The 24,868-nt window shown below is 35.0% G+C and overlaps 2 long non-coding RNA genes across 2 annotated transcripts; one reads left to right on the top strand and one right to left on the bottom strand.

Annotated features, from left to right (window-relative positions):
- The first annotated feature begins 2,670 nt into the window (after positions 1-2,670).
- Positions 2,671-8,970, top strand: LOC124455784. Its single transcript, XR_006952024.1, has 2 exons — positions 2,671-2,722; positions 8,278-8,970. It is a non-coding gene; the product is annotated as an uncharacterized LOC124455784 (long non-coding RNA).
- A 4,786-nt stretch (positions 8,971-13,756) lies between these two features.
- Positions 13,757-21,287, bottom strand: LOC124455735. Its single transcript, XR_006952008.1, has 2 exons — positions 21,122-21,287; positions 13,757-15,254 (listed from the first exon to the last, which is right to left on the bottom strand). It is a non-coding gene; the product is annotated as an uncharacterized LOC124455735 (long non-coding RNA).
- Between the last annotated feature and the right edge of the window lie 3,581 nt (positions 21,288-24,868).

Below are 24,868 nucleotides of genomic sequence, written 5' to 3'. Positions count from 1 at the left end.
TAAAATATGCTCAAAATGTTCTCAAAATTTAAAATGTTGCTCACAATAAATTTTCTATTGTATTCTTGTTTGTATAAACAACTATGAAATTTCTTTAAAAATACGCCCGCTGATTAGTCGAATGCTTGAAAAAAGTGCTTCTAAAGTTGTTGCACGTGACATCAAAGCGGTCATGATGGAGCATTCAATTTCAAAATCACAGCACGAGCCATGATTTTACCCCAGACAAGCGTGTGTAATGTTTCGAGATTCTCACGGAGTGAAAATTGATTAATTGAACAAGCAACTCGAAGAGAAAATGAACAATAAAATCGAAAAAGACATTTTTGTTTGTTGTTGCATGTTTGTGTTGACATTTGATCAATTTGACCAACAAATTCAGTTGCTTCCTTCTTTGCACTTATAATAACGTTCGTAATAATGTTTTTGCTTAGGCTCTATTGAAATAAACAAGATGAGTATTGTTTAATTCTCATTTAATGTAAATAGATTATTGATCTGTTGAATTTCTATTGTTTACAACTTCGTTTTTTATACAGAAACAGTAAAAAAATACGTAAACATGCTTAGAAAACAAACAATATCTACGTAAAACATGTTTTTTGAAGCCACAAATATTTATTAAATCAAAGTTTGGCAGCCCGTGAAAGGAAAAATACATGAAAGATAACTAATCTTATATATAAATACCCCCAAAACAACTTCTCTGTTCTTAAAAAAAAAGTGCAATGAATAGTTTACCATCTTTTTCAACAACTTTTTGGTTGTCAATGCTTTTAGTGCTCATAAAGAAGACGTTCAATGACTCTTGCCTAAATTCAACTATCTAAAGAAATCTTGTCAAGTCTATCGGCGTGTGTTGAGTCAAGAGAAATAAAGAAGAAGGCAATAGACCTTTCCTGTCAATATGACCAAAAATATCTTTTTCGTGTTTTTTTTTGACCAAAAAAATCTTTTTTGGGATTCGAACCCATGACCTCTGCGGTGCCGGTGCAGTGCTCTCACCACTGAGCTATGAAGTCACACAGTGGTGAGCAGGTCAATATTGTTGGGCTCATGAGCAGGTCAAAACATGAGCCCAACAATATTGACCTGCTCACCACTGTGTGACTTCATGTGATTCATTCACCTGAGTCACCTGATTTTTCCAGGTCCTGAGACGATTGCTTAAATTGTCCAGCTAAGTGCGAAGATCATATCTCATTTAATTTCAAAACACCGCACTGCATAAAACATTCATATGACATTCAAAATCTTTTTTGTGTTATTTTTGATGAAAAATATCTTTTTCGTGTTTTTTTCGTGTTTTTTTCGTTTTTTTTTTGACCAAAATATCTTTTCGTGTTTTTTTTTGTGTGTTTTTTTCTTTTTCGTGTTTTTTTTTCGATTTATTTTTAATCTTCTCTTCGAGAAAAGCAGCACTTCAATGTTAATCCTGTGATTGTCACCATGATTTTCAACTCGTTATTCTGGGGTGAAATCTCGCGTGTCTGGGGTAAAATCACGTCTTTAAATAACTATTAGGGCAATGAATAGTTTACCGTCTTTTCAACAACTTTTTGGTTGTCAATGCTTTTAATGCTCATAAAGAAGACGTTGATTGACTCTTGCCTAAATTCAACTATCTAACGAAATCTTGTCAAGTCTATCGCTTGTGTTGAGTCAAGAGAAATAAAGAAGAAAGCAATAGATCTTACCTGTCAATATGACCAAAAAGATCTTTTTCGTGTTTTTTTTTTTGAAATAAAGGCCGATTTCTTGTTAATTTTCTCTTCGAGAAAAGCAACACTTCAATGTTTATCCTATAATTGTCACCATGATTTTCACCACGTGATTCTGGGGTGAAATTTCGCGTGTCTGGGGTAAAATCACGTGTTTAAATAACTATTAGGGTTTCGTATTACAGGCAGCGTTCCATGTATTTTAGTTAACTGTGTTAGTGAGAGAACATCAAAGTGCCGATGCTCAAAATAACATGAATATAACATAAGTTCTTTTCATTAAAATGCGATTTTCCCACAACATAGCGACCAATGAAAACACTCTATAGCTTTATAATGCACAGAAACTTCTCTAGAAAATCTAGGAGACTGCATGGTTTGCGCAGAAAAATTGAATAGATAAAAAATACATAAAACGTCATTTAAATGATGAATTTAATGACGAACATTTCTTTTCAATATATTTTGAAAAGCCTATTTTCTAAAGAAAATACAAACAAAGAATATATCTTTTCATTCCAATATTTTTTTCCTGTGAAACAAAGTACCCGTTCTTTTTCATTTTCAGAAGCTTGTGCTTTTATGCGAGGCATGGAGTTCCAATTAATAGAATTATTTCTTATACAAAAGCAATAATTTTGATTTGTTTAACGTTATAATTGGATAATCTATCGTTTTTAGGTCTTGGAGCTTACATGAAAGGAGACTTTGAAATAAAGAAAGGAGAAATTATTGAAATTCTGGTTGGGCAAACGGCACTCGTCAATACTCGTTCCAAAACATCCGGAGGTGGCGGTGGTTCTTTTGTTGCTAGGAACAACAATGTACCACTACTGGCTGCTGGAGTTGGTGGCGGTATGAAAAAACTGAACAAACGTTTAGATAACTGTGATGCGAGCACTAAAACATCTGGAAAAAATAATAAATGTGTCACACCTTGCAAAATTGGGTAAGAGGAGTAAATGGGCAAGGAGCAAAGCGGGCTGATTCAGGAAATTCAGGTTGTAGCAGATTTTAAGATTACGGTATTTAGGCTCACATTTTAAATAATTTGAAATCATTACGAGAAAGACTTTGTTGCTAAGGGATACTGAATTTAATATTTATGAGCTCTAACCATTACACCAAGATTTACATGTTTGTAAACGTAGATCGTCCAGGTTTGTATAGTCCTGAGAAGGATTGCTTTTGCTGTTGTTGACTGACGTTTCGACAACCTTAGCGGTAATCATCTTCAGAGTCAAATGAGGAGTAAACGTCAGGTTAGCCGTATTTGTTATCTAGTTCTTACGTCATTGTATTGTGTGTACAGGAAATGTGTGGGTGTCTAAAGTGTATTGTCATTGTGAATAGACCTTTTCAAGGTTATCGTAGCCATATTGCAGGGGGTGCAAAAACATTGGGCCGAGCGCGCGGTCACGCATGGAGTCCATATAAATTACTAATAAATGCGCAAAAATTACCCTTTTACATATTGGCCATTTCTTCCAAAAATATTTCTCAAACTCGTCCATTTTAATAGTAGCATTATTATTTGCGATTTTTTATACATGTGAGTCAAATTTTGTGGTAATCAAAAAGCGGAAAGTTAAAGAAAACATTTGTTTTCTTTGAACAACTTGACCGTCGTTTGAGCGATGTTCTTGAGTTCGCAACACACGCACATGTCTACAGCAAAGTCAGCAAGTATCACGAGGAACTATTCTACGGCGAACTCTTATTCTTAGTTTGATTTCTACTAGGCCATATAATGAGAACTGAGAGTTCCTTGGACATCAGTTTAATCGGCTATGACTGCTCATGGCTACTCGGCTAGTTTAGGGTTTAGTTCGTTTGACTTGGCTTATGAGTTCCGCACATTTGCGAACTCAAGAACATCGCTCAAACGATGGTCAGTTGTTCAAAGAAAACAAATGTTTTCTTTAACTTTCCGTTTTTGATTACCACAAAATTGAACTCACATGTATAAAAAATCGCAAATAATAATGCTACTATTAAAATGGACGAGTTTGAGAAATATTTTGGAAGAAATGGCCAATATGTAAAAGGTAATTTTGCGCATTTATTAGTAATTTATATGGCTCATTGCGTGACCACGCGCTCGGCCAATGTTTTGCACCCCTGCAATATGGCTACGATAACCTTGAAAAGGTCTATTAGTGCGCCTACTCAAATTTACACGGCCGGATATCTTGCATAGCCAAAAGTGCAAAGCCATTAAGGCATTCACCATTTCTAAATGATTTCGACTTCTACCACTTATATGCGAAATCGGATTGGAGTATATACTATTGATCAAAAGTCTCAGAGACAAACAAGACATTTGCATGCTGAAATTGAAACAAAAACTCGAGTTGAAAGTAGATGCCTTTTAAAAAACGCAGTCTCGATTAATATAAATAAAATTGCCTTCGGAACGCTTGCTTTGCTTTAGTGCAACAACTCGGTCTTTGACAACAGTATCTGTTTGCCTTTTCCTCTGATTGTTGAGGAAGACTATACGCAGACGAACTCTTCGTTACACAAAACGGTTTTCAAAATATCCTCCGCAACAAATCGCGATGGCAAGCTAGAGTCTTGAATAATATTTGCTGCTGCATTCAGTACAGCAAATCCATGAGCAACAAAATTACCCAACGCAGCAGATGGTTCCTTCAATCTGCCACGAGAAAGTAACTGCACATATGGCGAAACACCATTATTGGTTAGTAGTTGCTCGCAGCAACTATTGCAAAGCTTAATCAGCTTTTTTGCAATGTACCCAGCAACGTTATCAGAAATTTCCTTAGAAGCATCCGTCAAACATATCCTTATAGACTCAGATATGATTAGCTGCACGGAGTCTCTAAATTCTGCTACTTTTTCCGGTGATATTTCATCGGTGACTTTGACCCCATCATCAATGTCCAGTCCTCCCTTCACAAGGCTTTTTATTTTTAGAATCTTTTCTGAGAATACCACATCCTTTAAGCCGACCAAAAAACGATCACCACTCATTTGGCGGTACTGACCATACCGTTTTTCCAAAGGATCACTCTGTAAGCGCGAAGTCAGCACATATGAATAACCCTCACTTAAAAGTTCTTCAATTAAAGCAGCATGGCAGCAAAGGGTGCATTGAAGCGCATGACTAGTTTGAGCAGTAAGATTGAATTTGTCGCAATTCGGCAATTTAAGGTTATCCCACTCGTCAATTCAATCTGCAAAGGCTCTCAAGAATTTGGGTTTTGTTATTGAGAACTGCAGCATTCCCAAGGCGATTAGAGGTGTTAAATCGGGATTTTGAATTTGAAATTGTCCACCAAATATCAACAAGGTGCAGGAAACTTGCAATGTCGTCGGCTTTGTCAGGAAAATAATGTCTTATGCCGGTAGCAGTTGAACGTGAAAAAATGGCTAAAGCTAGGGGTACATTCTGTTTACAATTTCCCGAGTGTAAAACCTTCGCACTAAGTTCAGGCGCTGCCCTTAAATTTGCCTCAAGTTTATGATCTTTCTCGTACACCTCATGAAGTAACCGCCACGTAATCTCTCCTCCGCTTACTGAAATAGGGTCATAAAACACAGTAAAATTGAAAGTAGGAAAAAGAAACCTTTTGCGATTCAGCAAATTATTTCTGATGTTCTTCACCAGGTGAACAGAGTCGAAAAACAGATAGGTCTTCTGACTATTCAGTGTGATATACAGATCATCAACACCGGCGCCACACGCAGAGCGCAATTCCTTGTATGAATTGACGTTCGAAGAATGATCATCCGATACAATTCCTCTGACACGGAATCCGTTTTCTTGAAGTAGTTTCAAACAGGCTAAAAGCTCGTCTTTTAACCATTTCCCAGTTATTTGTTTCTCGGGAAGGGCTTTCACAACATATGGAATGTTACTATTTAACCCAACGATCATGAAACATACCACACCTTTATACAGCTCACCTTGTTCATCTGCGCCATACGATTCACCAGCAATGTACTCCTCGCAATTCTAAAGAAACATGTCCTCCACGATCAGAATCACATCATCCGAAATAATGCCGTTGTCTTTAAGAAGGTTCGCAGCTTTCAATGCATCGATCTTTCCAGCTGTTATTCGCCGGAGGAGGGAAACAAATGGCAATTTAAACTCTTCTTGCAGCAGTTTGTAAGTCTGTGGAGATGTATAACGTAACAAAAGGGCATATCGAATCATATTTGCTGAATACACAGGGCTCTACTGATATTTCAACTTCCTAAAAACTCTTCCAAAACACCACTACAGGATAAGCTCTTTTGTTCAACATAGGCAGGGAAATTGTGGAGCATACTTTTACTCGTCAATTTACACTGACCTCTACGAAACCACTCGGGTAAAGGAAGTGGGGCACCTCGGTGGTAAAGGCGTACGCGCAGATCAACATCCACTCGGATGCAAACTGTAACTTCAGGTACAGATTGTTCATTCTTTTCCATTTTGGAAAAAATGGCATGATCATCACGGCGAGAAAACGAAAACTGGTGACCAAGTTTGTGAAGCAGTGAGTCGTTAATGTCACCAAAATCTTTGATTATGTCAAGGTGCTTGAACTTCTCAAACTCATCTTCCTGAAAAACGCGTTGAGTCGGAGGTTTTCGAAGCTTTGGGATTGAAGATTGCAGTGAGGGACGATCTTTCAAGCTCTCGGGATGGATGGTCGGAATTGGCTTCATTGACTTGATGAGGCGAGGATACTTGGTATTTTCTGGATATACTTGTCCTCGAAGTGATGTTCGCATATAAACACGGATTTTAGTTCAGCGGTGTCATGAGCTACTCTGTTCAAGAACAAGCGCCATATCGGTTGCAGCTCCTCGTCTTTGGTAAACTCGAATACAGTCCCACTAGCATGTCCTTTGTATTTGGTGTAACACCCAGCAACGCTACATTTGTTTGGCATTCTGCACTGCAACTGACGAACAACTCAATCAAGATCTTATCACAAACACTCAACTAACCAAGAGAAATTTTTACTTTTTCAAATAAACAACTTCCTCAATAACAATCATTTCAGAAGAAAACAGGAAACGATTCATGAAAAACTTCTTGCCTGTCATGCTCTATTTTTAGATTTGAGGAGAAAACTTGATGACTCATTGAAAATTCAATGGCCTTGCATTTTTCTCCTTGCTATGGCAAGATATCAGCCGTGTAAATTTGAGTAGGCCATGGTGCGAAGTGAAATGTTTTTAGTTGTGATGTGTCATTTATGTGTGATCTTTTTAGTTGTAATGTTTGGGTGTCAATTGTGTATTTTCATTGTGAATTAGTGTGAAGTGTTATGGTTTTAGTTCGTTTGTTGGAATTGTGAATAAGTCGTTTGTAAGCTCGTTTGTGTTCAGTAAGTCTTATGTTTAAGTTCCTGCCAGTTTCCCCGATTAGGAGGCGTGGCAGTCGGAGCAGTTTATTTGGTAAACTGCACCTTGTCGTTCGTTGGGTTGTTCTTTGTCCTTTATGTTCGTTAGTACTTGTCGTAACGTTTTGATTGGTTTATGTGCGACATGTATGTTGTATGGTCGTAAGATACGCGAGATAGTCTCAGACGTACCTTTGATGTAAGGTATCGTTGACTCTATCAAACGCAACCCTTACAAACCCAACGAACCCAACGAAACGACCAACTCAGTGACAACAGCCACGATACCTTACAGTTGTTTTTGTCAAAAACTATAACTCTGACTTTATCAAACGAAACACTTACAAATCCAACGAACCCAACGAAACGAACAACTCAGTGACAACAGCAACAATACCTTACATCAAAGGTACGTCTGAGACTATTTCGCGTATCTTACGACCATAAACACATACGTGTCGCACATAAACCAATCACAACGTTACAACAAGTACTAATAACATTGCCGAACATCACCGAATCACAAAGCACAACATTGACTGGGACTCGGCAAAATGCATTACTTACAGTACTGACTATAGACAACGGCTTACATTAGAATATTGGTATACCAACTTGGAACAAACCCCCCTGAACAGATTACAGCAATTACCGGAATAAACGATCAACTAAAAACATTACACTTCACACTGATTCAAAATGCAATACACAATTGACACCCAAACATTACAACTAAAAACATCACATCTAAATCACACATCACAACTAAAAACATTTCACTTCGCACTAATTCACAATGACAATACACAATTGACACCCACACATTTCTTGTACACACAATACAATGACGTAAGTACCAGATAACAAATACGGCTAACCTCACATTTACTCCTCATTTGACTCTGAAGATGACTACCGCTAAGGTTATCGAAACGTCAGTGAACAACAACAAAAACAGTCCTTCTCAGGACTATACCAACCTAGACGATATGCATTTACAAACATTTAATGATACTCCCGGGTTCAAAACATTTACTTTACACTAAGATTTATTATTATCGATAACAAACCTTTCCCATATAAATCATACTAGCCCTGTGATGCATTTTTTGTTTGCAATCAAATCAGAAGTATAAAATTAAATATAAAATAATATAAAATTTATAAATAATTTTCTTGATGTTAATTAGGTTGAGGAGAAGGTGGATTTTACAGCAATGGAAGAAGTGGTAAACAGTTTGATGGTAAGTATGGAAATGGAAGAGAATGAGGTTTTGCTTTTATAATTGGTGGAGCAGTAGGACGTGCCTGGTAAAACAATGCCGTTGGTGGATTTGGAGGTGGTGGTGGAGCATATGGTGATGGTGGAGGAGCAGGTGGAGAAGGTGGTTACTCAGGTGGGGCATCGGGAGAAAATGTGTCCGGATCTTGTGCTGGTGGAGGTGGATCTTATAATGCAAGAAAAAATCAAGTGAACAAGTCAGCCTTTAATGACAAAGGAGACGGATATGTCATTATCACTGGAAAGAGATAGATTAAATCATCTTAAAGTTGGGTATATTTTGGAACAACATTTTAGTATCTTGTTGTATAGTTTAGAGCTCTCAAAAACAACATTTTTCGAAATAATAGTTTGCCTATCTGTTAAGACACAGATTGTGGTAGTCGACGTGAATCAGCACAATATTTACCTATATCTATAAATACGAGTAAAATTTTACGTATTGACAACATTGTTGTAAAACTACAATTTTTATGTAATAAGACTTTATAGTTGCATCAGAGGTAAGTTTTTTTTTCTTCGATGCCATAGTCCCAAATTTTGATTGTGAACCTACTCTTTGAATAAATATTTTCAAACCTTAGCTGGTTATAAAAATCAAGCCTGTTTTGCAGTCTGCATTTTGGATAATGTCTATGAGGAAATTTATGATATTTTCTAAGTCATTCAGTTCGCGCCGCAGTTTTTGAAAGATATAATTGCGTAAGGACTTTTAAGAAAAAATAGATACGAATGCGTACATGAGGATAATCCTGCCCTTATTTCAGTTTAAATAGTGTGTTTCATACTTTATAATTTGATAACATAAGAAGTGAACTTCAAAATACTCTTTATTGCTCTGCATATACCCAATTTATTCCTAATTTATTTATACTGAAAATATAAACAAATGTTCAGCTATTTTAAATATTTTGCTATTACAACATGGTATATGTACAGTTGACAAAATGATACAGGTACTGTATTAAGCAGTCTCTTTGCGTTCAGCCGTCACCTGCTATTGCCTCAGAAATTTCATAATACAATTATCGTAAGAGAAACCTTTATATATTGAAGGGTTAAATTAATTACAGTACGTTCATGCAGTTAGCCTGAGTTAAGTCAGTTTTATAAAAAAGTAGTCAGTGCTAGGTGTAGTTAAAAGTTAGTTATTGTTAGCTAGTTAGCATCACTAACTTTACGAAACACAGTTAAATATAACGGCTTTGCTTACGAAAGATATTAATGAACAAGATGTTGTTGATTAACAAGGTTTTTCATATGGTTATTTTGCATCTACCGTGGCAAAGGCTTTTTAGAATAAGAGCTTTGAGGTCGGTATACATTTTTCATTACTGTAAACATCACAAGTACTTGTTAAGCTCATAATTTCATTGCTAACAACTTGTTAGGAATTAAATTATTGTGAGCTCTCACTATATGTATATATATATCTATCTTATATATCTGTCTTGTTTTCTCACAACATTCCGCATGCTCCAAAACCTTCTGCGTATGAGGTGACTGACATTCCAAAATAACAATTTTTTTCCATATAATTTCATAGTACCCCGAGATCAAGTTACTTGCTAGAAAAATGGCGGATTTAACAATTGCATAAAAAATATACCAAGCATTACACCCGCTAGTTACCCTTCTATGTATTTCTTTTATATTGCCCGTATTCTAAAAGCCCCCACACACTTAATGAATGGGTATTCAAAATCACTTCATAATTATTCGATGACAGAAATTTCACTCAACTGATTGCTTGATTTTAAATATTTTCCATAGGTGGAGAAATGTCTTTGCTGAATATTAGATAGAGTGTAATTTTTTTTGCACTTAGTCAGTGTGAGTGTGAGTTAGCTTTTAGAATATGGACATATGACTTCTTCAAGAATTTTTATTACCGAATAATAGTATTAATCCCAAAGCATCGACGACATTTCTCATTTATTACAGGAAATATGTTACACTTCTGTCCGAAAGAAAAGGAAAAACGGAATATACAAAACAATGAGTTCCTTCGTACGGAAGAAATCATTTACGTTAAGTTATAAACGCACTCACCTACCACGAAATAATTTATTTAAATCAAATATCAAGTTTACACAATGTAATATATACAGCCATCTATAGAACTTATAGTTTAAATTCTCTCCTTTAAATTCAACAAATTCGTTAAGAGGAAATCTATTTGATAGAATTCTATAATTAGTGACAAACTTTGCGCTTATTCACAAGGAACTATCGTCAATTATTGGTGTTAAGATTAATATAAACTCAAATGTATCTTTAATACGTGAAGATTATAAAAAATTAAATATTAAAAAAAAATTAAATAGCCCACGATTTAAAAGCTGAGCGTATGTGTTTGCATTCAGATTGACAAAAAGATTGACAAAGGCTTCATTTGTATAAACAACATGCACGATATTTTACCCCCTATGTGTTTCAAATGCTTTTTAGCTTTGTCGTTTTTGTGGCCAAGATATTTTAAACTGCATTTAAATTTAGCATGGGAGAGTAATCAAAACGTCAGTGTCTATAATAGGATGCATATGAGTTTAGATTCACTTTATTTGTCGATGTTGGCGTATGCCTAAATTTGACATTTGAGGCAACCACGCCTTCCTCTTGTCTCGCTGTTTTTCATTATTTCTAAAGTTTTTTCAATGACCTGCTTCAACACAACAAAAATGTTTTAAAAGTTTTCGAACCAAATATGAAGATGTATTTATAGGTCTTGGTTGTCTCTCAAAACTATATTACATGGAAGTGGACCCTAATGTACAGCCGGTCATACATCCGCCACGAAAAGTTCCACATCCTCTGCAAGAGCATCTAGCAAAAACCTTCGAAGATATGGTGAAGCAAGGAATTTTTGTAAAAGTCTATAAGCCGTTGGATTGGGTCAATTCAATGGTTAGTATCAAAAAAAAAAGTGGAAGTTTACGCATCTGTATTGATCCTAAAAACCTCAATAAATCTTTGGAAAGAGAATATTATCAGCTTCCGACAATAGAAGAAATCATTGCTCGAATGCCAGGTGCATGTTTTTTCTCGACGTTAGATGCAAGATCGGGCTGTTGGCAAATACCTTTGGACAAAGAAAGCTCCAAGCTCACGACTTTCAATACACCATGTGGGAGTTTTAGATTTACCCGAATGCCGTTAGGAATCCGAAGTGCTCAAGAAGTGTTTTGCAAAAGAGTACATGAAAAAGATATAGCTAGAGTCGAAACAGACATCACTGACATTCTTGTTTGGGGTAGAGCACTTCAAGAACACGATGGGCGTCTCAAGGCAACGCAGGGTCGAGCTAGAGAGTGCAATCTAAAGTTTAAGCTAAAAAAATGTCACTTTAGAAAAAAGAGTGTGGTGTATATTGGACATCACCTCACACAAAAAGGTGTCAAACCAGATCCACAGAAACTATAAGCAATGGTGAACATGGCACAGCCCGAAGACAAGAAGCGAATTCAAAGGCTTCTTGGTATGGTCAATTATGTTGTATAATCGTACCAAATTTATCGGAAATCACTTGACCTTTACGACAATTACTTTAAAAAAGACACAGCGTGGCACTGAACCGAAAGACATTTTCATATTTTGAAGAGACAAAGACCTTACTCTCAAGTCCACAGCCTGACATCTTAGCATATTGTATTTAAATGAAATCAGTTTATCTTCAAATAAACACCTCGAAATCGGGACTAGGAGCAGTACTTATTCAATCAAATAGACCAGTAGCATACGCTTCAAGATCTTTGACACAAGCAAAAACAAGATATGCACAGATAGAAAAAGAATTGCAAGCGGTCGTGTTTGAGTGTACTCGCTTCTATCAGTGCATTTATAACAAGCATGTCATAGTAGAATCGGATCATCAGCCACTGGAAACAATCAGCAAGAAATTGTTGTTTAAATCATCACTTCGCTTGCAAAGAATGCTCCTGAATTTACAGCGGTTTGATATTGAGGTAAAATATAAACCGGGAACTGAATTATACATAGCTGATACGTTGTCCAGAGCCCATTGTCAAATGAAAAATCAGAGGAAGAAACACTTAATTTGGGTTATCGCTATGGTCTCAATGCTACCATTGTCTGACGACACTTTAAATGATATCACAGAAGAAACTAGGAAGGACGATATCATAAAAGAGCTAGTGAGAGGGATTACGGAAGGTTGGCCAAATGAAAAGAAAAATCTTTCAAGCTTCATAAAACCATTATGGAGCTACAGAGAAGAACTGACAGTAATTTAAGGTGTGGTGTTCAAAGGAGAAAAGATCTTCATTCTACCCTCAGTGCCAGGAAGTATTTTAAATACAATTCATCAAAGCCACATGGGCATTGAAAGAAGTACACAGCGTGCTCGTGAGCTGGTATACTGGCCAGGTATAAATAAAGATATTTAGACAGTTGTTGAAAATTGCTCAATTTGTGCTGAATATAGATGCAGCAACAAATATTATATGTTACCACATACAATACCTAAATACTCATGGCAGATTGTGGCAAAAGACATGTTCTATTGGAATAATGATGATTACATTCTGTTTGTTGACTATTACAGTAGATTCTGTGAGATATTTAAAACTACCAACACATAGATTCCTGCAATAATAAATAAAATGAAAACACTCTTCGCACGACATGGAATTCCAGAAAACGTTAAATCCGACAATGGTTTACAATACTCTTCAAGAGAGTTTGCTGAATTTTCCAAAACGTGGGGGTTCGAACACATAACGCCCAGCCCAGGGTATCCACAACCAAATGGTGTAGCGGAGAAAATGTTAAAAAATGGCAAAGTCCAGTTGAACGAAAGCTGAAGAGATAATCGAGATTTAAATTTAGCCATATTAGAGCAAAGAAATACACCAATTAATAACATTGGATCACCAGCACAATTAAGCATGGGAAGAATACTTCGATCAAATATGCCATCCTCGACAAAAACAACTTATTCCAAAAACTGTCAATCCTGAGATCATTCAAATGAAATTGGAAAAGAAGCAAAAACGGCAAAAAAATAATACGACAGATCGTTGAAATCCCTCGAAAACTTGAGTGAAGGTGAAAATATTTATGTTGAAACAGAAGGGAAATGAAAACCAGCCGTTGTCATAATGAAAGCGGACACCCCAAGGAGTTATAATGTGAAAACATCTGAGGGTGCAGAATATCGACGTAATAGAAGACACCTGAGGAAAACTAACGATCAAACTTTGCAGCCTCCCTTTCGTTTTTATATAAAGAAAAATGAAGCAGACACCAAAGAACAAACCCAACTTAAAGAAACAAGAGTAAAAGACGAGCAATCGATATGTTCTGCTTGAACGACTTTATCACCAATGAAGACAAGATCAGGATGTATCGTAAGTAAGACAATAAAATGAAAAGACTATGTTTAACCTTTAATATAAACATTTATAAAATCGGAACATTTGTTACATTACATAGGGAATAGTTAGTTAATAGTTTATTTAAACTAGAAAGAAATTAATAGAAATATCAGACAGATAAATACAAGGATACTAGTTTTAAAAAAGAGTTTTGTAATATATTGATATAAAACATGATTAATATATATTTATGCTATTTCTTATCTATATAAGAAAACCATAGTCGTGTACATAAGTAGTAGTCTGACTGGCAGAGTCAGAGACGTATCAAGAAAAATAAAGAATGTTACACAGTCCAAAATGCGTAATTTTATAGTCAAATGTAAAATGTAAACAAAGTTCTTGAAAAAAAAGCAAAACGAAAAGAAACGAAACAAAAACTAATTACGAATGTAAGTAAAAAGAAAAACTCTCGGAAAATAGTTTAATTATGCAGACGATACAAAACTAAAAATGATTTATTTTTACTGACAAAAAATAGAAAGATGAAAGTCAACCGTAACAAAACAGCCAGGACAAGAAAGAAAGCAAGCTTTGTTTCAGGTCAAATAATGCCGTACATAATAAATATTTTAATAACCTCGCTTTCTCGATCTTTACTTTACCACGGCTTGGTTGGTGCAAAAAGAACTCTGTCCGTCCGTAAAGACCTCGAGGTCAGTTATTAAGGACTTAATATACATGAAAAAATTTCTCAATTCCGGCTGGCTCGTATATAACAATTCTATTGAATATTACTTTTCATAACACCATAGCTTTCACACACGCAGTTAGAACAAGGTAACTACTTTTGGCAGTGTTCATTTTTGGTTCAGTGCGAATTGTAAGGTCATTCACCAAAAAAAATATACTTAAGCTTGCGCCAACCATTGCATTTGCTTCGTTTACTTTAGTTTAACTTTCATGCCTTGGAAATGTTTTAGATTGTTTGGCTCTTAGATCAATTCTTTGTTTGATTAACCAGTCAGGAGCAAATTTATTTAAAAGAAAATGCACTGTATTTCCTTTTTTCGGCACCGTGTTTCTTAATTTTTTCCACTGGTATTTACAATAAATTGCACTGCTCTTAATTAACCAATGAGAACTGAGAAATTTTTTCATGTATATTATAAAAGCGTAAATCAATAAAACCAATCCAATGTTAGCTTCTGAGTTTTACATAAAAATGGCGATTATAAAAAATGGGCAAATGACCTTTGAATTTCAGTTTAACAACTTTTAGCAACATTTGCACCTTTATGAAGAACGTCTTCAGCCAAACGATTTTTCTCGATCTTGCGTAAAGCAGCGGCAAGTTCTTCGTACCACAACTGCTTATTTTCTCGTGATTCAAACCAAAACTTTAGCATTTCAAACCCTTGCCAGCTCACGTCACGATGATTTAGATCAATTCTTTCTATTGTCGCATCTCTGACCTTCAGAAATATTGCCAATTTTTTCCATTTACCGGGAATTTCTTGGGAAATCTCTAGCAGAATTTCGTTAATTTCTGCAAAAAAAGGTACATTTAAAAGCAAGTTAATAGCACTTTTTACTTTGGAAGAAAATGTTGGACATCTTACATCAATTATATAGATATACATAGCATGAGACTTGTTAAAATACATCAAAGGTATGTCATGTTGATTTCAGTACAACTATGGATAACAATATAATACTGCTTTCAGTAGTAATGTGTCAAAATGCTAGCACCAAATTTATATGATCTACAGTGAAATTTTTATCAAAGTGCGTTTTGCTACAATGAAATTGATTTGCACTTTTGGAACGATTTAAACTACATACGGTACGTAGATATATATTATCAGCCAACACTGCTGATTGCCCAGCATAAAATTCGAAATAAAGCCATTTTTTTAAAGAAATTATTTAGTGTTTGTAGCATTTCGTCCTTACACAAGACATCATAAGACAGGTAATTAAAATGATCAAGTGTGCGTTTATATTTGCATGTTGGAAGTGTAGTTATGAGTGTTAAGCCCGCCGCATACTGGCGAACTCGCCGCGCGTACTTGTTATTCGTGACAAGTGTGATCGACAAAATTTCTTAGTGTGCGCTGAAGTTTTGAACAACATTTGTCATTAGTGACAGATGAGTCAAATATCAAACGCAAGCTCTCCAGTGTGCGGTGGGCTTTAGACTACAGTGAGATGTAATGAATATGATATATGTGTATCCACAGAAAAAATATTAAAAGTATTTGGGTTTATTTTCCAAAACCCATCCGTAGAACTATATATTATATTACGATCTGGCTGCACTTAACTGGCTGGAAACATGGCCGCCGTTTAAAATACCCGGATTGTAGAACTCAAAACAGGGGAAACGAACATCAAAGGACATCGAGTGGTGTTTCTGTTATGTATCTATTCTGTGATTCTGGTTTAAAGATAACGTGTGCTTTGACCAACATACGATACGTTGCAGCGTCGACACTTAAACAGATAAACAATACCAGATTACAAGAACTTAGGAATCTTATCCTTAAAAAGAAAGGAGGAAATGTGTAAAGGAGGACGGAAAACAATTCTAATATTAACGTGAGGGAAGACAGCGTTGCAGAGGCGGTTAAATTTGGTGCGTATTTGGAGAAAGTGTGAGCCTGTGTAGGGAAGGCAGTTATAAATGAGCTTCTTGGGCACTGTGATAATAAGTGGTTTGGGGGAAAAGACGTTGTCGAGGAATAGGCGAACTGTGTTGTCAAAAAATTGAGAGGGGAAACTATTTGAATCAAAGAGTTTTCGAACCATCTATAGTTGATTGTGGAAGTTTTCCTAGCTTGAGAAGATGCAGAAAGTACGGTTAATAATGGTAGAGATAAAGCAGCGTTTATAAATAAGGGGTATGAAGCTATGGAAATGCGTGAAGAATCCAGTGAATGTGGGTTTCCGGTAAACGGATGTTACAAATTTTCCGTCAGAAAGTGTGATATAATGTCTAAAAAGGGGAGATTGTGATTTTGTTCGGTTTCAGAAGTGAAAGTATGTTCGGATGTTGTTAGTTTAGAAAGTTGCGAAACAGAGGTATGTGATTAGGGAAATGAAAAAGGAGAAAGCAGTCATCAACGTAATGTCTGTATAAGAAGGGTTTGAATAATAAAGGGCAATTATTTAACCATTTTTGTTCATGTTGTAACATAAAGATGTTAGCAAAAGGTGTTCCTAACGGGCTAACCACTTCAACACCGTCAACTTGTTGCTAGACTTGACCGTCAAAGATGACATGACAGTTTTTTACAGCTAATGTGAGTAGGTTATGTAGTTCTAATCATGACAACACTGTTCGACTCTTCCTTGACAACGTTTTTCCTAAGCCATGTAATATGACCGTGCCCAAGAAGCTCGTCAATTTCTGCCTTCCCTACACTAGCTCAAACTTTTTTCAAATACGCACCAAAATTATTCGCCTCTGCAACGCTGCCTTAACTCCCGTTAACATTAAGTTTTTTTCCGTCCTTCTCACACATTTCCTCCTTCTTTCCTTTGAAGGATAAGATTCCCAAGTTCCTGAAGTCCTTCGCTACAACATTGATGATGTAAACAATAATTCATTTTTGCATAAAGAATGTGTAATTATGGACTTTGCAGCGAGATAAATTCCCTAGGTTTTTCAAGCATCAGCTATTACTCGGATCAGTCCTCTGTAGAATCTTTTTATTCTCCGTATTGTCAATTTTACACCACAACTAACCTATTCTAATCATACTACACTGAGCTATACATGCTCTCGCAGTGTTAAGCATACCAATGAGCATAAAGTCTACTTACTACAATTGCTGGTGTGTAAATGTAATGCAAATAATGATGTTGTATTTTATAAAATCATTAGCATGATATAAGAAAACAAGAATGCCGAGTGTTAGCAAGAAAGCACAAGTGTTACAGGGAAACATATACTTTTCACATATTTACTACATTTGACTTGGTGTGTTATAATGCTACAGTCGTTTAAGCAATAAAATGTTTTGAAATAAGTTATAAGCCCAATTCCAAATATTTGCCATTTTATTTTTCCATTTCTTAGAACCATTTGACTAAGCAGGTTTTAACGTGCAGCAATCTCATTTATCAGCAACCTGTATTTAGATTTGATCCTATCAAAAACTCATCATGCATGACAATCTCCCTAACTTATGATAAACCATTGCTCTTGCAAAGTATTGTAGAAATGTAATAGCATTAAATAAGGTCAGCAAACGGTAGATTGCAGGAATATCAGGGAAATTACACCAAGCCTCCCAGTCATCATATAATGTTTATTCTACTGTAGAGTGATTGCCATTTATATGCTTACATAACACTGCATAGTCATGATTATAAAACTCAGTTCCGTTGTGGCTACAGAACGTTAAGAAAACCTGTTACCTGATTTTGCATAGAAGCCCAAATGCAGTAATCACTACAATGTCTCACTCACTGTACTGAGTGCGGTATGTAAAAATTAAAGAAACACAGCCCATAAAATTTAAGACAGCTAGTAAGTCTATTATCAGGGCAATGATAGAACATTAAATCTCAACGACAGAAAAGGACGTCATTTTTGAATCTTAGAAAAATCTTTGTAGAAAGACAAATTAAATTTTTCAATGCAATGACAGAGCAGGCCTTCAACTTCCTTGCCCATCTATTTAAAGGTCTCGGCCTCAGTGCAAATAATACGGCCAAATCATCATTAACTGTAATAATTGCAACATGTGAGATCTTTCGAAAAAAAACAGACTGGTGTGAGAATTGGCAAAAGTTATATTTGAAATAAAACCAGCTTTTCCAAAGCGTAAAGTAGTATAGGATGTCAGAAAACTATTGATATGCCAGAATTTAGTAACCCTGACGCCAGAACTCGAACTTAAACAACACAAACATAGACCAGTTATGCTGCCGTCTGCCTGTCATTTACATGGTGACAAATGAGTCATAACAATCATAAGCTTAATTTTTAACTGTTGCAAAAACCAGGAAAAACATACTCATCACTATAGAAACAAGCTAAAACTCACCAGGTCAGTATGCGTATTTCAAACAAAACTTTCTGTTGATCTTCACTAATTGTTTTAAAGAAAATATTAAATTTTGTGATAAAATGCCTATTACAATACGCTTTTTATAAAAAGCAATACAAACTTCAAAGTATTATGTTTCTATCTATAGATGTGACATAGCTGATGAAAAGTTTGAGTTTAAAAATGAAACAAGACTTATATTAAGTCCCGTGCATCTTAGGCTAACATTTGCGTAAAATACTGTTGAATGTGTATGCTTTTTACTTTATTGCTTCTAGACCATAGGCCGTATCGCAAAGTCGTCTTGAAATAACATTGGTATGCGTCCACTGAGAAACCAGCTGAAATTTACAGCATAGGTAGTTTATATTTAACAAATAGATAACATTTAAGCGTTGTCTACACAGTTATAGATGCACGGGTATACATGTCATTTGTGATAAAAACTAAAAAAGTTGGCGCAAGCCAACGGGGCAGTATTATGTCACTATTATCAGACTATTATTTCACCGAACAAATAAAAAATGGCACTTTTTCTTTGCTTGACTGAACCAAAAATCATCAATACCATGTTCCAAGTTTATTTTTCTACTTCGGTTTTTTGATAAAAATGCTAAGTCAGCCTTGTGATCTTTATCTACTGTGTAAAGTTATGACTTTGACAGTCTTATAGTCGTCTATATTTCTGTTCACAAGCCTTCTTGTCTGCGTCATTAGAGGTGTTAAGTAGAGGTACAAGTTAAAGATAATATTGACATGCTTAATTAATTTGTAAAGATTAGGCTTCAGTTTTTGATGTACAGTGCTTCTTTTATTTTTAAAGAAGAAGGAGTGTGAGCACTGTCTAATATACGAAAGCAGGATTGTGAGTACTTAGATTTGCAGTGAGGTGATGAGAGGAGGTGTTTGAAGATGTAAGAATTTTTATAGGAAGTGGTATGCTCTTTAATACGTGTGGTGAGGTGGCGGCTGATTTCGCCAATGTAGCGAGAATTACATACCGCATAAGAGAATTCGTAAACCACATTGGATTTTAAGAGGAAAGGAATGAGTTTTTTGACGATATATCTATGCGACCTAAACGAACTAATCGTCATTCTAAAATGTAACTCATACCTCTTGCATTTCATAAACCAAGTTATAAAAACATATAACAACGACACTAACTCGAACACAACTAACAATGAACAAGACCACACACAAGCCTATGCCCAAATCCATTACTTCAAACTACCTTACATTGGCCACTACTCACAAATCACAAAACAAAAATTACATAACCTGGTCAGACGTTACTGCACAAACTTAGACATAAAACTAGTATTCTAGTTTCACCCCGTCCCTTTCCTCTTAAAATACAATGTGGTTTACGAATTTTCTTGGGCGGTATGTAATTCTCGCTACATTGGCGAAACCAGCTACCACATATCCACACGGATTAAAGAGCATACCACTTCCGATGAAAACTCTCACATATTCAAACACCTTCTCTCATCACCTCACTGCAAATCTAAATACTCACAATCCTGCTTTCGTATATTAGACAGTGCCCACACTTCTTCTTTAAAGCTATAAGAAGCACTGTACATCAAAAAGCTCAAGCCTAATCTTAACAAATTAACTCAGCATGTCACTACTATATTTAACTTGTACCTATACTTAACACCTCCAATCACTACATAATTGTAAATAGCTTCCGCTTCCATCCCTTTAGTTTATACACATGCCTTCTATAAGATTTCTATATATATTAACTCCATTCAAATATTCTTTCATTATACTGAAATGTAGATGGCAGAAATTTGCCAAAATATGTTTGCATGAAAAAATATAAATAAAGTTGTCGTTTACGTTAAATGCATCATGGAAAGAAAACAAGGAAAAGTTTACCAAAAAAATTTTAGCTACATATGTCGTTGTTTCATAGTAGTTTAATTAGCTTAGTTTTATTTATATGTTAAAGAAGACTTTAAATAGTTTTGCTCCTAAGAATATATATTGAAGTGCATTACATTGTTCTCAATTTTCTAAGAAACAAATATTTTTTATCGATTTTAAGAAAGCTCTACAAATGGGCTATATATAAGATAACTAAACTGGATAAATACTCGGGGTGGTTAAACGGCCTAAAATATGATTATTACTCCAAATGAATCCCAATTTCACCAGAAACAGCTTTAAATACTTTTGTAAATATCCCTAAAATCGTTTTCTTCTGTTCAGATCTATCTAAAAAAATTCATGATTTGTAAACACAAAATAGTTAAGAATTTTGTCTGAAATTTCAAAAACCTAGAAAGTTACACTTTATAACGCTTATATATGCTTTATTATATAAAAATAATCAATAACATACCAATACTGTTCGAAGATTCAGTAACAACAATATGATCCGAAGCAACTGATTTTTTTCGAGTTGCCTGCGCTTTTTCGTGAAATTCTCTTGCTTTGTCAAATTCTTTAGTACGAAGGTACAAATTACCAAGATTGTGTAAAGTCCAAGCTACATCAACATGTTCAGGACCTAGTGATTTTTGTCGAATTTCCAACGCTTTTTCATAACACTCTTTGGCTTTGGTATTATTATTGGTATCATAATGAACAGTACCAAGATTATTCAAAGTAGTAGCCACGTCAACATGTTCAGGACCTAGTGATTTTTGTCGAATTTCCAACGCTTTTTCATAACACTCTTTGGCTTTGGCATATTTATTAATATCATGATAAACAATACCAAGAAGGTTTAAAGTAGTAGCCACGTCAGCATGTTCAGGACCTAGTGATTTTTGTCGAATTTCCAAAGCTTTTTCGTAAATATCTCGTGCTTTGTCATATTCTTTATTACGACGGTGCACATTACCAAGATTGTTTAAAGTCGCAGCTACTTCAACATGTTTCGGACCAAGTGAATTTTGTTCAATTTCCAACGCTTTTCCATAACACTCTTTGGCTTTGGCATAGTTGTTGGTATCGGAATGAACAACGCCAAGATTGTTAAACGTTGTAGCTACATCAACATGCTCAGGACCTAGTAAAGTTTTTTGAATTTCGAGACATTTCTCAAAACATTTCAAAGCTTTTTGGTATTGTCCAATTTTGTAATACTCCATGCCATGTTCGTTTGATATCTTAGCTTCATTTTGCTTTTGTGATTCTTTTTTGAACTTTAAATATTTGAAAATGAAACTCATTATCTTTCTGACATTACCACCGCTAGAAAAAAATTATCAAAGTTCATGCACTTTTCATTATAAACAAATACACAATATATAGGTTTACTTCGTTTTTATTCATGTTATTTTAATTTTTAATGTTTACCGTCTATTGCCAGTCTTGACAATTCTGAAAGAATTATAAAATAAAATAACTGGTAACCCTCTGAGCTGATAAGAGACTGATTATATAGCTTCCTTAGGTATCACAAAAGTGAAGCCCGATAATAAGTGCGACGATGCGACAAATTAGATTCTTGCACGGACAGTTTTTAATAGGACACAAACACTAATATTTGATTGCCATAAGAAGCATTTTATTGTCATATTGTGTTGAATAACTTGTTTTACCCATGACGTATATTTTATTACTATTAAAAAGTCACGAAAGTAAAATATTCGAAAATCTACTTTGGTAAACATTATTCGCCATCATTCCTATTTGTTCTTTGAATCTTGTACTGGTGGAAAGGAAAATAATAATCTGTTCCAACATTGTTTATTCCTACTCTGCTATTTTGACGGAGTTAGCTCAGCATGTTCTATGTGTTAATAATACATTTTTAAGTAGTGTTTAATGTGATGTTCTAGCGTCAATAGTGAGCTTTAGTAAGTGTTTACCAATATACAGTTCGACTTAATTCAAGTACGAGTTCGAAGTCTGACCGTGTACTGCATTGTTTCGAGGAAGTTTGTTCTCGTTGTTGCTTCGTCAAAATTTTAATTTAGTTATAAAAAAGACCGAGGTTTTTTACTTGAAAAACCACCGAGTTTTGTGAAGCATATAGCTCTAGCTACGGCTTTATTTGTTAATACTAATATCAACGAATCGGTAATAATGATTTCGGAAGAATATAGTACTCTTTATAGTCAGAAAAATCTTTACTAATTTACATTTTATGTTTTATATATTTGGTAGTATTTTACTGTTTGTTAACATTTCCATTTGCATTTGAGAGGCATGGAAGTATAAAAGATATACAATATTTTGGAGTTGAATGATATTTTGAAGCTGTTCTTCAAGACATTTCTGAGTTGCAAAAAAATATCCACAAAGTAAAACTTTTATATAGCAAAATAAATATTTACGCTAGCTACATTGACAAAGTTCGACTTCACTGATTTAAACGTTGACAAATAATGATGGTCCCGATATTGTTCATGGTCAACAAGGGGATGAAGAAAATAATAAAAATTATTTCAATAGTGAATTCTATTGTTGAGTTTGTTCATTGAACCTGTGTATGTATCTGCTTTACAAAGAAAGATATGATTAATTTATTGACAAATTAGTAAATGTTGAGAAGGTCAAAAAACGAGTTTGGTGATTGTGTCTCAAGTCTTGACACTGTAACAGTGGTACAAGAGGACTTTTACACTTGGTAAACACATTTTGCTATGAGCATTTTCCATTCACTAAATGAAAAATGATTTAGCCCGGAAAAAGTAACGATTCAAGCAGACGCAATTTCTTCAGGTAACGAAAATAAAATATGGAAACAAAGCCCACTTAAAATTCATGAGGAATATTTAGTTTAAACATCTCCAATAAATATATTGATGATGGATATTTAGAACCAAATATCATTCTTCTTCATTTTTTGGGAAATACGTTCGTAAACGTTCCTGTGATAACAAAGGATCCCGGGTCAACTCTGTTAGTACGTATTCAAATGCTATCTGGTGCTTAAATAGTGTGTGGCTAAAATCTGTTTAATTTCAAATATTGCTAATAACGTTAATAACGTCAGTCTCGAACTGGAGTCATTAATTCTGTTATTTTCTCGGTTCAAGCTAAAATTACTACACTCTTATTGGCGTAAGCTTGGATGTTTCTTAAAAAGAACGGTATCTTCAAAAAAAAAGCTTAATAATCATTATTGGATTCATTAAATGGTTACTTTATGATAAGTTTGGAAAGTTGGCATGCATGTTGCAACATGAAATATTACGACGTTTGTACAAGTACGTTTTGCACTCCGGCACTCGTTAGTCTTTGTAGTAAACAATACCTCACATTTACACCTCAATTAATTTGAATTTATATCATTTAGAATAAACGAAAATGTAAGAGATTCTATTTAAAACTTTCTTTAACATAACCATATTTACAACCATGTACCCTACGTTGAAACGTTCGAATTTACCATTGAACAATTTCTGTACATCCCAGCTAGGACACGACGTTTTCTAAACGTTGGCTTAAGATTGTATTTACGTTACGGTATGACATAACTTGAATACGACGTTCTTACCACGTTGTTTTTCTTAGTCAAATTTTAACCACGTTGTGTCAACGTTGGTTGAACATTAACATTAACATTCGGTAAGGTAGTTATGCTGTTAAGTTGAAACAGCATTGTCTAAACGTTAAGATGAACGCTAGTATATGGTGATCTTTTGGTCGCTAGCACGTCGTTATTGTTTGACGTTGTTTCAATGTTGGTTAAACGTTAAGATGAAGGTTAGATGAAGGTGATTTTTAGGTTGCCGGCGTCGTTAATATCTAACGTTGTATGAACGTTGTCTAAACGTAAAGAGGAACGTTAGGTTGATTTAGGTTGAATTAAAGTGATTTTTTGGTCGCAGTTTTGTTAATGTCTAACGTGATATGAACGTTTGTTAAACGTTACAATTAACGTCTATTCATTTCATTTCATACAACGTCAAATGCAACACACTTCGAAGTGTGTTGCATTTGACGTTGTATTAATGTCGAATATAAAAAAAACGTCGGTCGTTTTTTCTGAACATTAATATGAATATGCGTTCACTGTATCAACGTTAATAAAAAATAAATTTTAATATATAGTTTGATAACGTTATGACGCGAATGCCAGCGATGTGACACAGTTGGAGAAGTATGCAATAAAAGAAACATAAATCGCTGT

This window comes from Xenia sp. Carnegie-2017, unplaced genomic scaffold (genome assembly GCF_021976095.1).
Source record: "Xenia sp. Carnegie-2017 unplaced genomic scaffold, XeniaSp_v1 HiC_scaffold_4, whole genome shotgun sequence".
Taxonomy (NCBI): domain Eukaryota; kingdom Metazoa; phylum Cnidaria; class Anthozoa; order Malacalcyonacea; family Xeniidae; genus Xenia; species Xenia sp. Carnegie-2017.
This window is presented reverse-complemented; position numbering and strand designations above follow the sequence as displayed.